We start from the raw sequence: 15,942 nt of genomic DNA, 5'->3' as shown, positions 1-15,942 counted from the left end.
AACATTGGGCTTGTCCAAAGGATAGTCAAAGGCCTTGGTACACATTTATGAGTGTTTCATGATGGTGTATACAAACAAAAAAAAACTCTGTGGAATCTCAAGGGTGATACTCATTAAGTGGGAGAGTGGTAGTTGCAAATGGGATAGAGAAGAGGATGTATGGAAGCAAAAAATAGAAGGTAAATCATTTATGTATGTACACCATGCATCCATAGATAAGTGGCTTCATAGGTACAAGGCTACTAGAATTGAACGACATGCAACATAGCTAGAGTTTTGACATAGGACACGTGAGTGACCTATTCAATGTCATGAGGGCCTAGAGAAAGTGCTATAGTTCAAGTCTAGGACGTGGTTGCATGAAGCACTAACAAAAGCATCACATGAAGGTGAGGTAGTCATCAGAGGACATGATTTGGAGGTTCTGCAAGGGATATAGTCCAAAAGTAAACATGTTCTTTCATAGTTATTGTATCCATTAAGTGTAAGTGACAACTAATCCTAATCTTCAATCCATAGTACAAAGTTTATAGTGTGGCATGGTTGTGTGGGTGACATTTTCAAGTAGAGATATCAATAAAATGCACTTGATGAATTATGATGTGATTATGAAGTTTGACCACATGACAATACCAATGACCCACAAATCTGAACATTGTAGTGGAGGATATGGAGTACCTTGGTACCTTGTAAAGTGTGATTTCAATAGATTATTGTAGCTTTTCCATGATCACATTTGATGTGTAGTGGTCTAAAGTTGTCTTAGAAGGAGTGGGGGCAATCAAGCCTATGTGTTACAGAGTGTGTGTATGAGAGGATAAAAGAGGTGTATCCATTCCATTTTTTATCCTTCTTCCTTCAGCTTCACTTCTCTTCTTACACATGCTAGTTTGTTGGATGGATTAAGGATTGTAGATTGATTGGAGCACCATTTTAGCACATACTTGATAGTAGCAAATCTGAGCTTTTCCCATGTGGTCTAGATAACAATAAAAGAGAGGGAGGCCATACAAAGCTTCTCTTAAGTTCTTGAGATTTCTCTTTCATTTTCTAAAATACTATTATCGAGAGTCAAGGATAACTTAAAGCTTGGATTTTAAGTGACTCAATTTAGAGGTGGGTTTGCCCATGAGTTTATAGAGTGCTTGAAGTAATACTCATTTTGTCTAGCCTCACTTCATTGAGCTTGAAAGCTCCAATGGTCGTGACACTATATCTATAATTAGAGAGGCCCTTTGCACATGCATATCCTTGTATCTAGGTTATTTGAGGTAGCACAAGATGGGTCTAAACTTCCTGTTGAGATTGAGAGAGGCAAAGACAGAGTGAAAAGCAAGCATGCTCTCTTCTTCTTCCATTCATTCATTATCTCATAGCCACACACATAGAATAAGTGTATATAATAGTACTAAGGTCCGTAGGACCATTCACACTGGGTCTAAGACCAGCGACTTATTTAATGTCCTACACTTGCTGATACAGCTGGACAAGGTTAATGTCGGTCATACATACTAACAGGAGAATAATATGAGCTTGATATTCTAACACTCCCCCTCAAGCTCAAATCATCTGATGAACTCCAAGTAGCTGTCTAAAACAACTAAACTTATCTTTACCCAAAGACTTGGTAAAGATATCTGCAACCTGTTCATCAGTCTTCACATGCATAAGATCTACTCCCCCTACAAGAACCATCTCTCTAATAAAATGGTAGTGTACCTCTATGTGTTTTGTCCTGGCATGGTATATTGGATTCGTTGCCAAGAGTACACTACTGAGATTGTCGCATAATAAGGTCACTGGAGCATCCATCTGAATATCCAAATCAGCCATAATCTTGAGTAGCCATGAAATCTCACATGCTGCCAATGCAACACCCCTGTACTTTGCCTCAGTACTGGACAATGCAACCGTCGGTTGCTTCTTGATGCTCTAGTTGATCATGCCACTTCCAAAGCCAAAAGCATAACCACTCGTAGATCTGGGATCATATGAGCATCCTGCCCAATCCGCATCTGTGTATCCAACCAGTTTCAAGGGCTTATCTTTCATATAGAACAGTCCATAATCTACAATGGACTTAACATATCTCATAATCCGCCTAACAGCATCCAAATGTGGCTTCCTGGGCTTCTGCATAAACCGACTTATGAGCCCAACTGCATAACTCAAATCTGGCCTAGTGATGATCAAGTAGATTAGACTTCCAACCATCTGCCTATACATAGTCACATCCTAAATTTCAGCTCCAGTGCTAATGTCCAACTTGACATTCTGATCAAGGGGTGTATCCAATAGTTTGCATTCAGCCATGCCATACTTTTTCAGCATTTCCATGGCATAATGTTTCTGCATCAGCCATAAACCATTTTCAGCCTTGATTACCTCAATACCCAAAAAATACTTCAATTCACCTAGATCTTTCATGTTGAATTCAGATTTCAGCATCTTCATTACATGCTGTATGCCCAAGTCATCATTACCAGTGATTATTAAATCATCAACATATATGACTAGCACTACCAAGCCACTGTCAGTCTTCTTTGTAAATAGGCTATGATCAGCCCTACTAACAGTAAATCCCAACCTCTGCAAGTAGTTACTGATCCTAGCATGGCAAGCTCTCGGAGCCTGCTTCAACCCGTACAGTGCCTTTTTCAGCTTGCATACATGATGTTGAAAATCAAGGTGAACATACCCTTCTGGCTGAACCATATAGACATCCTCTGCTAAGTCACCATTAAGAAATGCATTCTTAACGTCCATCTGTTGTAATTTCCAGCCTCTAGTAGTAGTCAAAGCAATCACAGTGCGTATGGTTGCCATCTTGGCAACAGGGCTGAATGTTTCCTCTTAATCAAGTCCATACTATTGGGCATACCCCTTAGCAACCAACCTAGCTTTATACCTTTCCACACTGCCATCCGACTTGCATTTGATTTTGTAGACCCATTTGCAGCCAATGGTCTTTTTTCCTTCAGGCAGTGGCACAAGATCCCATGTCTTATTTTCAGCCAAGGCATTCATTTCTTCATCCATGGCTGCACACCAGTTCTCATCTTCCACTGCTTCAGCATATGTACCTGGTTCTTTGATCTCCATCACTTTTGTCATGTAAGCATAATGCTTTGCAGTGTAGCCACTATATGTCAACCTGTCAACAGGGTATCTGACCCTTTGTGAGCGTCTAAGCTGTGGTGCACTGCTCGATTCCCCCTCTCTCATGAGGTAGAATGTACCTGCTCTGCCTTGCGCCAGGTGTATAGACAGTCGGAATACCAAGTTCACTGTCTAAAGTGTCAACAGACTCATATCCAGAAGTCATTCTACCAGGTGTCATCATCCCAGATACATCCTCAATAACTTTCTCTTTTCCTTTGTTATCCACGACATCATATCTTACCCTCACTGACATACTGGTGTCAGTGGACGGTGAGCTCCTCAATCTCCCTGTCCATGGGGATACTGTCTGACTAGTAGGTCCTGTCATAGCAGTGCTCTGCTGCATATCAATTGTAGATACATGAGTAGAAGTCATATATGATGGCACTGTAGCCAATGATACATACCAAGAACCCATCTCATAAAAAATAACATCCCTGCTCACCAAGGTCTCCCTGATAGAGGGATTATAGCATTTGTATGCCTTCTTCTCCTGCAAATATCCAATGTAAACACACTTATGCGCTTTTGGATCTAGCTTCTTTCTTCTTTCATCTGGAATATGCACATAAGCAAGACAGCCAAAGACTTTCATGTGACTTACATCCGGCTTATAGCCATACAACTTCTCAAATGGTGTCATCTCATGAATACCTGCAATGGGAGTCTGATTCAAGATATACATGGCTGTCATAATAGCCTCAGCCCAATAATAGAGCGGCATCTTCTTCTCATTCATCATGGCACGAGCAGCTTCCATCAAGACCCTGTTCTTTCTTTCAGCTACCCCATTCTGTTGAGGAGTGTAGCTACAGGTAAGCTGCCTACGTATGCCATTTTTAGCCAGAAAGTCGTCAAACTCATTTGATACATACTCCCCACCACTATTTAATCTCAAGCAAGAGATATAGCAGTCAAATTCCTTTTCAACCTGCTTTTTAAATTGTTGAAAAACAGCAAACACCTCATCCTTTGTCTTTAGAATGTAAACCCAAGTATACCGACTGTAATCATCAATGAATGTCACATAATTCGGAGCACTTGTTCGGAATAAGTTAAATTCCAAGAAACGCCTATATCTTAAATACTTGTCCACATTCACTGAATGTAGGGACAGTGAAATGTAATCGTAAAATGAGCTAGGGTTTGTCCCTAAGAACCTTACAATATGAAACTTGGAAACCCTAGGTCTAAAGACGTCTGCCTATTAACCTGAAGCAGATTGTTCGTAACTCCATAGACTCATAGTTCGATGTAGCACTTGGGCAACAAGTGCGGAGTCATATGATCTTGTGATTGGATCACAAGGGGATGGCCAAGTTCTCGCAATGAAGTTGGCATGTCCTTACGCAAGTTATCTTGCAAGAGGATGAATAATCATCCTAATTTAGTGGTCTTTCTTGAGTAAAGAAGATTGATTGGAAACTAAAGACCAGCCGCCGATAAACTGAAGTACCCAATGAACTTAAGGTTTGACCAAGTTGGGTTAATAGGGTATGCCCTAACCCAGGATATAGGGGATCTTGCAAGGTTGCAAGTCATCTCGGATCAAGTGCTGGATGCATTCGAAAGGAAGGATTCATTCCTTAGCAGTTTGCCAACAAAAACGATCAATGGAAATGTTTGTGCTTGCTACAGATTTTAGAGCACTGTTTGGCTTTGTTTAATCAATGAATTAAAAGATAAATGGATATCTATACTTTAGGTTGAAGGCCTGAAGGGAGAGGCAGCTTGAGTTACCCCCGACTGCCTGCTTGACCCTAACCAAGGGGGTTGTTAACCGCGCCGGGCAAGTGGACCGAACCCGCCGCGAGAGGTCTCTCCGTTGAGTGCTACTTGGAGCAGGAGGACGCTTGGGTGCCAAGGGGCTCTGGCCATAAATCCCTTGCCTTTCGGGCCCTGCACAAGAGGCTAACGTGACTCGGGATTGGATCTCGAGGCCTGCATACTAGTCTACGTGCGGAAACTTGGATTAGTGATCCCTGTGGATTGCTGGATAGCCTTCGGGCGGATTGTGGATAAGGCTACGGGCTGGACTCTTTGTATTTCAAAGATAAATATGATAACCTCTTAATAAGGAACTTATCTGATCTTGTTTTTCTATGTCAAGTGATAAGATTACGTGAAGGAACCAGTGCCTAACGGATTAATTAAAGAAGCTGGTTGTTACATGTCCAACTAATGTATTAGGTAATTAAATAACTAAAATAACCCGAGGAAAGTGCGGAGAATGGGCCATAGGTCCGTCCTACGGATGGGCGGTCCTGATTGGCCGGGAACTTTTCTCAAATCACAATGGACAACAGGAAGATCGTCAAAGAACACGAACAACAAAAGCGTTGACCTAGAGTTATGATTGAACGTGATTTACGTTGTTTTAGGGGAACGGAATGGGACTATGCCTTATGGCAGAGAGGTTGAGCTTTGCATCCCTCTCGTTTCCCATTCTCCTTGAACCAAGTGCAGCGTGATTCCGCTTCGGACCTGACGTTTCTGCGTAAAGTAGTTCGCTTGGGTCTGACGCTAGTTGCTGTTAGGAAATGACCAATCAGGAAAACCCTAATTCATGTCGATCCTAAGTGGGAACAGCCGGAATACTTCCGCTACGTGGCAGACACGGAAAGCCCTAGATTGCAAACCCCGTAACATTCCATGGGAGTGCCGGGCGGAGCTTTCTAGACATCCTTTTCGATGGACTGCTAAGACGTGTCCTAGTGGACACGTTACAGTTGGTATCAGAGCGAACCAACAACGGAATTGTTTTATGAGATCTTAATAAGAAGAGGTAAAGCAAATGTTGATGTTCAGAACATTTCCTTACCTTCAATGTTGTCTTGCAGAATTACGAAGCATGGAACAAGTTCTTAGTATTTCGAATCATGTTTATGGCTGCAATGCATTCTCTGCATTATCGACAAAGGGTTGGGATGATGAACATCCTAGAGCAGATCTATAGTCCATCACATTTGTACATGGAACAAAGATGGACAGGTGCTTCAGGAATCTACTATATAGCTGCCCACCGGTTTGCTTATCTATAAACCAACCTAAAGAGGATCAAGTGGTTGGAAGACGTGAAAGTCATGAAGCTGTTCATTTTTGTGGAAGCTCACGTAAACTCAACTTTACATATTCGAGGTCGGAGGGTTGAGATGAACTCATATGTATATGAGGAAGTAACCCGTGTAATCCCCGCCGACAGGATTAAAGTGTTGGGCCGCCATGAGAAGTATGGATTCCAACAGAAAGGATATCCTGAACTTCCAATGACCTATTGATTTCTAAAGATCCATGACCTAAAACCATATTATTATACAGTTCCTATAGATAAATGTAATACAATGTTGTTCTCCCCAAACTAAATGTAACAGTTGGCTTATCATCGCAAGAAATGTTGTATTCGAAAGGGCTATGGCCATATAAATACAAATAACGACTTCTTTCTATCAATGTCTAATTGTGCATAAGAGTTGATAAAAAGTTAAGTAGCTACATTGTTTACGTGATAGCTGAATTAAAGACATAATATAAATCAATAACGATTATCGCATAATAACGTTAAGAAACCTTTATCCAGGCACAACCCCAGGTACAGGTTTCTATTTCGCCTCGTACATCAAGTACTGTTGTAATCTAGGAGAAGAAGTTTCTTCTCAAGCAGATTAAGCCACCCGAGTTTGACGGGAGAGGCAGATTCGTCCAAGCTGGTGCTGAAATTTGAATTGAATCCATGGAGGATTACTTCGAAGCAGCCAGTACTACACCCGCCAATCAGGCTATGCTCGCCAAGCTAAAGCTCATTAGCGAAGCCAGGCTTTGGTGGAAGCAATGGTGTAGGGATCAAGGGATCGGGGAGGGATCCGTTACTTGGAAGAAGCTGAAGAAAGTCATGCAGGGAAGTTACTTGCCACCTGCATATCGCACGCAAAAAATGAATGAGTTCTACAAGCTAAAACAGTTGGGGCTCACTCTTGACGCATACTATTCCAAATTTCTCTCACTTCTTAAGTATGCGCCACAGATGGACATGACACAGCAGGTGTCCAAATTCTGTGCTGGTTTAAATCCACCAGTAAATACACGTCTCGAATCTATGCGTCCATCAGATCTTCAGGACGCACTCATTCGAGTTGCACCTATAATTCAGGAGGTGCAAGCTAGACCAAGGGGTAACAAAACCTGGTCTTATAATGACCCGAACAGAGGAGCATTCAGACCTCAGATAAAGAGAGTTCAAGGTCATAATCAGGGACAAAGAAAAAAAGCAAGGACTAACAACATCAACAACTTTGTTCCTACTCAAAGTAATGGCCGTAACCTCCGATGTTTCCACTGCAACGAGCCCGGCCATTTCAAGAGGCAATGTCCCAAGCTTGGTGGAGGACATCACCAAGCACCTTTCCAAGGAATGGGCCGTGGTCAAGGAGCCGCTACCCGAGGCAGAGGAAGAACTGCCTGCGTTGCCAATAGGCAAATGTGCAAAGAAGAAGAAGAAGAAGAAGATCCGACCATGGAAGCAGAATTTGAAAGGGTGAGAGTCCATGCCGCTCTACACAAGAAAGGCCTGAATCGCCAGTTCTCGGTGATTCAGACACCGTCGCGAACTATCAAGGTAAAAGTTTCAAGACCTTGATTGATTGTGGTAGTACACATTCCTTTATCTCACCAACTTGTGCAAAAAGATTAGGAATAGCCACAGTAGAAGCACCTACCCTGCTTGTGGAATTGGCAAATGGTCGTGAGGTTACTTGTACCAGGCAAACTGCTAAGGTGGAATTCTTTCTGGAAGGAAAGAAGACTTCGGTCAAATTCAGAGTCATGAATTTAGGTATCCATGAGTGTCTACTTGGAATGGATTGGCTTAAGCCTAACGATGCCCACATTCATTGTGGGAAGGGTCAAGTTTCCTTTCAAAACTCTGAAAGAGAACTAGTCACAACCCAAGGTGAGGCTGGAGTGCCAATAATCCAATTGGCCAAAGTATCTCGGATCATAAAAGGAGTCAGAAAAGGATTACCTGTCTACTTAATTAAGCTCAACAAGTTAGATCAGAAGCAAGAGTCTAATGAAGGACCTTCTTGGCTAAAGGAATACGTAGACGTATTCCCTGAAGAGTTGACTGAACTTCCGCCTCAAAGAGAAGTGGATCATGAGATTAGGTTAGTACCAGGAGCTGCGCCAATTGCAAAGAGACCTTATAGAATGTCCATACCAGAAGCAATTGAGCTGAAGGAACAACTCAAGCAACTACTAGATCAGGGCTACATCCGGCCTAGCAGTTCACCGTGGGGAGCTCCAGTACTATTCTAGAAAAAGAAAGATGGGACACTTCGACTATGTATTGATTATCAAGGATTGAATCAATCAATGGTCAAGAACAAGTACCCTATTCCTAGAATAGATGAGCTTCTTGATCATCTTCAGGGTGCAAAGGTCTTCTCCAAGATTGATCTCAGGTCAGGTTACTATCAGATAAGGATCAAGGAAGAAGATATCCCCAAGACGGCCTTCAATACAAGATATGGGCACTTTGAGTTCCTAGTTATGTCATTCGGGCTTACGAATGCACCTGCCACCTTCAACAGGTTAATGCAGGATATCTTTAGGCCATATCTTGATGATTTCATGCTTGTCTTCTTTGACGACACTTTAGTCTATTCCAAATAAGAAGAAGATCATGAACCCCAACTTTGGATTGTCCTTGAGACAATGAGGTCGCATAAGCTGTATACTAAGATGAAGAAGTGTGCATTCTTCAAATGCCAGATAGAATATCTGGGATTCATAGTATTAGCGGAAGGAATCTCAGTGGACCCAGCCAAGGTCAAAGATGTGCTTGAATGGCCAATACCAACATCTGTCAAAGAGATACGCAACTTTCTTGGATTAACAGGATGGTATAGGGTCTTCATCAAAAACTATGCTTTGATTGCAGCACCTCTGACGGATTTACTAAAAAAGCAAATAGCCATTGCATGGTCAACTCCCGAACAAAATAGCTTCGACAGATTGAAGCAAAGTTTGGTATCAACACCTATTCTAAAACTTCCAGACCTCAATAAAGAGTTTGAGGTAGTAACTGATGCTAGCATACTTGCCTTGGGATGTGTGCTCATGTAGGAAGGTCATCCAGTAGCATACTCTTCAAGGAAATTGAAGAGTCATAAAAAGAATTATGCTACGTATAATCTGGAATTGCTAGCTGTCATCCATGCTCCAAAGCTTTGGAGACACTACTTGTTGGGTAACAAGTCTACTCTAGTAACTGACCATAAGAGTCTCAAATGGATCTTTACCCAGAACGAGCTCAACATGAGGCAACGTCGGTGGATTGAAGTGTTGGAGGAATATGACTTTGAAATCAAGTACCGACCAGGAAAAGAGAATGTAGTTGCCGATGCGCTTAGTCGCAAGGCATTCCTTAATTCCCTAATCTTGCAAAATCCATCAAAAGCCAGATCTCTAGCTACAAAAGTATCTATGCCAAACAACCCTATACTTGACCTAGCTAGAGAGGATGCATGCCATGATCCGGCCTACCAAACAATGCTAAGAGAGATCTCTATCAAGGATCAGAATCAAAAGTTGCAGGCTAAGCATCATGAATTTTCTATCAATAGTGGGCTTGTCTACTATAGAACTATAACATGTCCACAAGCATCATCCAGGACACGTCTTAGCAGTCCATCGGGAAGGATGTCTAGAAAGCTCCACCCGTCACTCCCATGGAATGTTATGGGATTTGCGATCTAGGGCTTCCCGCGTCTGCCACGTAGCAAAAGTATTCTGGCCGTTCCCACTTAGGATCGACCGGAATTAGGGTTTTTCTGATTGGTCATTACCTAACAACAACTAGCGTCGGACCCAAGCGAACTACTTTACGCAGAAACGCCAAGTCCGAAGCGGATTCACGCTGCACTTGGTTCAAGGAGAATGGGAAACGAGAGGGATGCAAAGCTCAACCTCTCTGCCATAAGGCATATTCCCATTCCGTTCCCCTAAAACAGCGTAAATCGGTTAAGACATAACTCTAGGTCAACGCTTTTGTTGTTCGTGTCCTTTGACGATCATCCCGCTATTCTTCAAGATTTGAGAAAAGTTCCCGGTTGACCGGGACCACCCAACCGTAGGACGGACCCATGGCCCATCCTCCGCACTTTTCTCGATTTGTTTTAGTTATGTAATTATCTAACACATTAATTTGACATGTAACAATGAGCTTCTTTAATTAAACCGTTAAGCACTGGTTCCTTCATGTAATCTTATCACGTGACATAGAAAAACAATATCAAACAAGTTCTTTATTAACATATCATCATATTTATCTTTGAAATACAAGGAGTTCCGCCCGTAGTCTTGTCCATAATCCGCCCGAAGGCTATCCAGTAATCCACAGGGATCACTAATCCAAGCTTCTGCCCGTAGACTAGTATGCGGGCCTCGAGATCCAATCCTGAGTCATGTTAGCCTCTTGTGCAGGACCCAGAAGGCGAGGGATTTACGGCCAGAGCCCCCCTGGCACCCAAGCGTCCTCCTGCTCCGAGTACATCTCAACGGAGAGACCTCTCACGGTGGGTTCGGTCCACGTTTTCGGCGCGGTCAACAACCCCCTTGGTTAGGGTCAGGTAGGCATTCGGGGGTAACTGAAGCTGCCTCTCCTTTCAGGCCTTCAACCTGAAGTATAGATATTCATTTAATTTTGAAATTCATAAATCAAGCAGTGCTCTAAAATCTCTAGCAAGCACAAACATTTCCATTAATCGATCTTGTTGTTGGCAAACTGCTAAGGAATGATTCTTTCCTTTCGAATGCATCAGCACTCGTTCCAGGGTGTCTTGCAACTTGGCAAGATCCCTTATATTCTGGGTTAGGGCGTACCCTATTACCCCAACTTGGTTAACCCTAAAGTTCATTGGATACTTTTGTTTCCGGTTTTTTTAACCTTTCTTATTCACAAGGATATCAAAGAATACATCCTTTTGCAAGATAACTTGCGTAAGGATCTGCCATCCTTGTTAAGGGTATTTACCCTTTCTTCTTGTGAATCAATCACAAGACCATATGACTTCGTACTTGCTATGCAAGTCCTGCATCGTAATATACGATGAAACATTCCGTTTTAATTTCTTTAAGCTGACGTTTGTCGGACCTAGGGTCTTTTTTTTTAAGATCCTCAGGGACAAACCCTAGTTCTTTTACATTTACGAATTTATTGACCCTACAATCAGGGAAGGTAGTCAAGTGTTTAAGGTATAAACGTTTCTTGGTCTTTAAATCATTCCCAAGGCATATTTTGCAGCATAGGTATTTCTAAGTTTACATTAATTTAGTTATCTTTTAGAAGGTAATATTGAGATCACCTCGACACGATTTGTTATCCTTGTGACAATTGATTTTTCAGTCCTAAACTTTATTGCTTTGAGGTTAGGTAAATTCAATTAATCTTCTTTTTTTTTCCTTGCAAACGAAACTTATGCCAAATAACAATCTTTTCCTTGCTAAGATATGCAGTTGGCAATGATAACTTCCTAGAATTCAAGCAACGTAAGAAACCTTTCATGAATTTCATCTTCTATGATGATTCGTTGCAAAAAAAAATAGGGGTTAATCGTGCAAGATGCAGTTTTTATGCCTTCAAGATTTAACCAAAATATACTACTATAGTAGCTAGATAATCTTGCTCGTAATTCATTTCAAAGCATGATGCTATTTGAAGAAAACTATGTTTATTATATTATCATTTTTGCATGTTCAATTTAACTAAACTCCTTCATCGTAAATAACTAGGACAAAATATATCTTATCCCAAACAATTCATCTTGCATGATTAAATTAAAACCGATATAAAACCAAGAAGGAAAAACCTGGTTTTGGGGTCAGATATCCACATGGATACCGGGAGATGACCCTCCCGCAGCTACTCCTTGGACTTTCTTAGGCGGCATCGCAGTTGTAATCCTTCGAACGTGAAGGCAGCTTTTACCCTCCCTTTCGGATTTCCACGGTCTCACTTTCGAGGCAAGGAGCCGTTTAAAGGATTGACCACGAGAAGTGTAATAAGACCTTTAAGGTCTTAGCTTCTTCGGAGAGCGAAAGGTTTATAAAGCCTCAGAAGGCCCTATATGGTATATACACAGCAAAAAGGTTATGGATGAGTGTGGCTTCACAACCATATGAACCTTGGGAGAACTTTGGGCTTGGGGTAAAAGTTATAGGAAGGGGGATTTTTAGAGGGGTTTTAGGACACGGAGTAGTAAAGGCTTTAGGGATTAAAACCGGGATGAAAGGGAAAGGTGAAGGGTGAAGGCTTATAGTACTGGGGAGGGAAAAGAGTATGTAAGGAAAAGGGGACACGGGGGGGGGGGGGGGTGGGGGGGTAAGGGCTTAGGGGGGGAGTGTTTAAAAAAAAGGAATATGAGGGGGGGTGCAACACGGTTTCAAAGAAACACAAGAAGGGACTTTACAAATTTAGGCACGGGAAAGGGATTTATGGGTTATGAGGCCAAGTGTTGTGGGGGTTTAACGGCCCCTCGGAAAGGGGTTAAGGCCTTAAGACCGGGGCGGGGTAAAAGGATTTCCAAGGGGGTAAAAACCGGGAGGGGGTGAAAGGGTAAAAGTATAGGAAGGGGGGCTTGAGGGTTTTAAAAACCGGGGGGGGGGATGAAAGAGAAGAAGGGATATGAGGGGGTGAAAGGGGGCTTAATTAGCCCCCCCCCTTAGGAAGCTTCTTCAAGGAAGCTTCCATATCCCATGTGGTAGGAGGGGGGGTAACCAACCATCTGACGGCGGCAGTAACTTGGAGATGGCGACGACGGGGGGGTGTAGTCTGCAGGCGGCGGCGGCTCGGCTCTATCCTTCTCTCCACACGACGTCAGGCGGCAGCATTTGAAGGCAGGGCGGCAGCATTATTTCCTTTCGTCCTTCCTCCGTCTCCCCTAGTACCTGCGGCCCTCCCTCTTTTATATAGGGGAGGGGAGGGAATCCTCCCCTCCTCGACATGTCGCTGGGCATGCTCGTGGAGCCGAGCAAGCTCCAGCGAGGAGCTTGCTGGCTCCTCTATCCCCCCCTCCAGCACGATGCGCCGCCGCGCGAGAAGGAGAAAAATCAAAATATATATTTGATATATATTACATCCTCTCCCCCTTAGAGAAATCGAGATGTCCTCATCTCGAGATAAACTGGGGAAATTGATGGTTGAGAGTGCCTTCATCTACCCAAGTGGCATCCTCTTCGGGATAATCTTTCCACTGGATGAGGCATTCTCTCAAGGTTCTGGATCTTAACTGTCTCTCCCTAACATCTAAGATCCTATCCGGCCTTAGTTCAAGGAGTCCTTGACTAGGCATTACAATTTGTTGGTCATCAAGTACATGGTTAGGGTTGGGTACATATTTTTTCAATAGGCTGATATGGAATACATTGTGAACCTTTAGGTTCTCAGGGAGTTGCAATCTATAAGCATTGGGTCCTAGGCATTTGAGGATTTTGTACGGCCTACAATACCTTGGACTTAGCTTCTTGCAATCTCCTAGGGTTAGAGAACTCTTTTACGCGAATGAAGACCATGTCTCCTTCTTCGAAGACTCTTTCTTGACGTTTCAAATCCGCGTATGCCTTCTGTCTATCCTTGGCCGCTTGGATGTCCTGTCTTATTGACTTTATTTGGTCATCCATCTCTTCCAACATCTGCCTTGACGCTTCAACCCTTAGGGTTGGATCAGAAAAGTTTAGGGGACTTCGACAGTCATGACTATATAAGGCTTGGAAAGGGGTCATTTGAATGCTTTGCTGGTAAGAAGCATTGTAGGCAAATTCTACTAAAGGCAAGTATTGAATCCACTTCTTTGGTTCTCGAGAGCAGTATGCCCTAAGCATATCCTCGATAACTTGATTTACTTGCTCTGTTTGGCCATCTGTTTGGGGATGGTAGGCGGTGCTAAAACAGAGATGAGTCCCAATAGCTTCAAAGATAGCTCTCCAGAAGTGTGATGTGAAGAGAGAATCTCGATCACTAATGATTCTTCTGGGTAAACCATGTAGCTTGAATATCTCCTTGATAAAAAATCTTGCAATGTCGGAGGCTTTATAGTTTGTCTTTACTGGAATAAGGTGTGCAACCTTGGTAAGCATGTCAACCACAACCATGATGGAGTTGTATCCTCCCTGGACTTGGGGTAAGCCTACAACAAAATCCATACTGATGAATTCCCATTTCATTTGGGGGATGTCAAGCGGTTGCAGTTTCCCTAGCATCATGAGATGTTCGGCTTTGATATGTTGGCAAGACAAACACTTAGTGACATATTTGAGAACGTCACCTTTGAGCCTCTCCTAATGGTAGCTCTTCCTAACTGCATTAAGAGTCTTAGCATAGCCAGGATGTCCTGCGAAAGGAGAATCATGAGCTTCCCACATTATCTTCTACTTAAGTGACTGGCTTGCTAGTATACATAGCCTTGTTCTGTAGTAGACAAGTCCATTATCAATGGAAAATTCCTGATACTTAGCTTGCAACTTTTGATTCTGCTCCTTGGTAGAGGTTCCCTTTAGCATTGTTTGGTAAGCCAAATCACGGCATGCTTCCTCTCTAGCTAACTCAAGTATAGGGTTGTTTGGCATAGATACTTTTGTAGCTAGAGACCTAGCTGTTGATGGATTCTGCAAGATCAGGGAATTTAGGAATGCCTTGCGACTAAGTGCATCGGCAACTACATTCTCTTTCCCTGGTCGATACTTGATTTTAAAGTCATATTCCTCCAATACTTCAATCCACCGACGTTGCCTCATGTTGAGATCGTTCTGGGTAAAGATCCATTTGAGACTCTTATGATCGGTTACTAGAGTAAACTTGTTACCCAACAGGTAGTGTCTCCAAAGCTTTAGAGCATGGATGACAGCTAGTAATTCCAGATCATGCGTAGCATAATTCTTTTCATGGCTCTTTAATTTCCTTGAAGAGTATGCTACTGGATGACCTTCCTGCATAAGTACACACCCCAAGGCAAGAATGCTAGCATCAGTTACTACCTCGAACTCCTTATTGAGTTCTGGAAGTTTTAAAATAGGTGCTGATACCAAACTTTGCTTCAATCTGTCGAAGCTATTTTGTTCGGGAGTTGACCATGCAATAGAAGTCTGCTTCTTCAGTAAATCCGTCAGAGGTGCTGCAATCAAAGCATAGTTTTTGATGAAGACCCTATACCATCCTGTCAATCCAAGAAAGCTACGTATCTCTTTGACGGATAGTGGTATTGGCCATTCAAGCACATCTCTGACCTTGGCTGGGTCTAGTGATATTCCTTCTGATGATACTATGAATCCCAAATATTCAATCTGACGCTTGAAGAATGCACACTTTTTCATTTTTGCATACAGCTTATGTGATCTTATTGTCTCAAGGACAATCTGCAGTTGAGGTTCATGATCTTCTTCTTGTTTAGAATAGACTAAAGTGTCATCGAAGAAGACAAGCACGAAACCATCAAGATATGGCCTAAAGATATCCTGCATTAATCTATTGAAGGTGGTAGGTGCATTCGTAAGCCCGAATGACATAACCAGGAACTCAAAGTGCCCATATCTTGTATTGAAGGCCATTTTTGAGATATCTTCTTCCTTGATCCTTATCTGATAGTAACCTGACCTGAGATCAATCTTGGAAAAGATCTTTGCACCTTGAAGACGATCAAGAAGCTCATCTATTGTAGGAATAGGATACTTGTTCTTGACTATTGATTGATTCAACCCTCGGTAATCAATACATAGTCAAAGTGTCCCATC

This window comes from Lygodium microphyllum, chromosome 6, assembly GCF_053477565.2.
Source record: "Lygodium microphyllum isolate KBCC chromosome 6, Lygodium_microphyllum_v1.1.10, whole genome shotgun sequence".
NCBI lineage: Eukaryota > Viridiplantae > Streptophyta > Polypodiopsida > Schizaeales > Lygodiaceae > Lygodium > Lygodium microphyllum.
The sequence above is the reverse complement of the archived record's forward strand: the minus strand, read 5'-3'. Positions refer to the sequence as shown.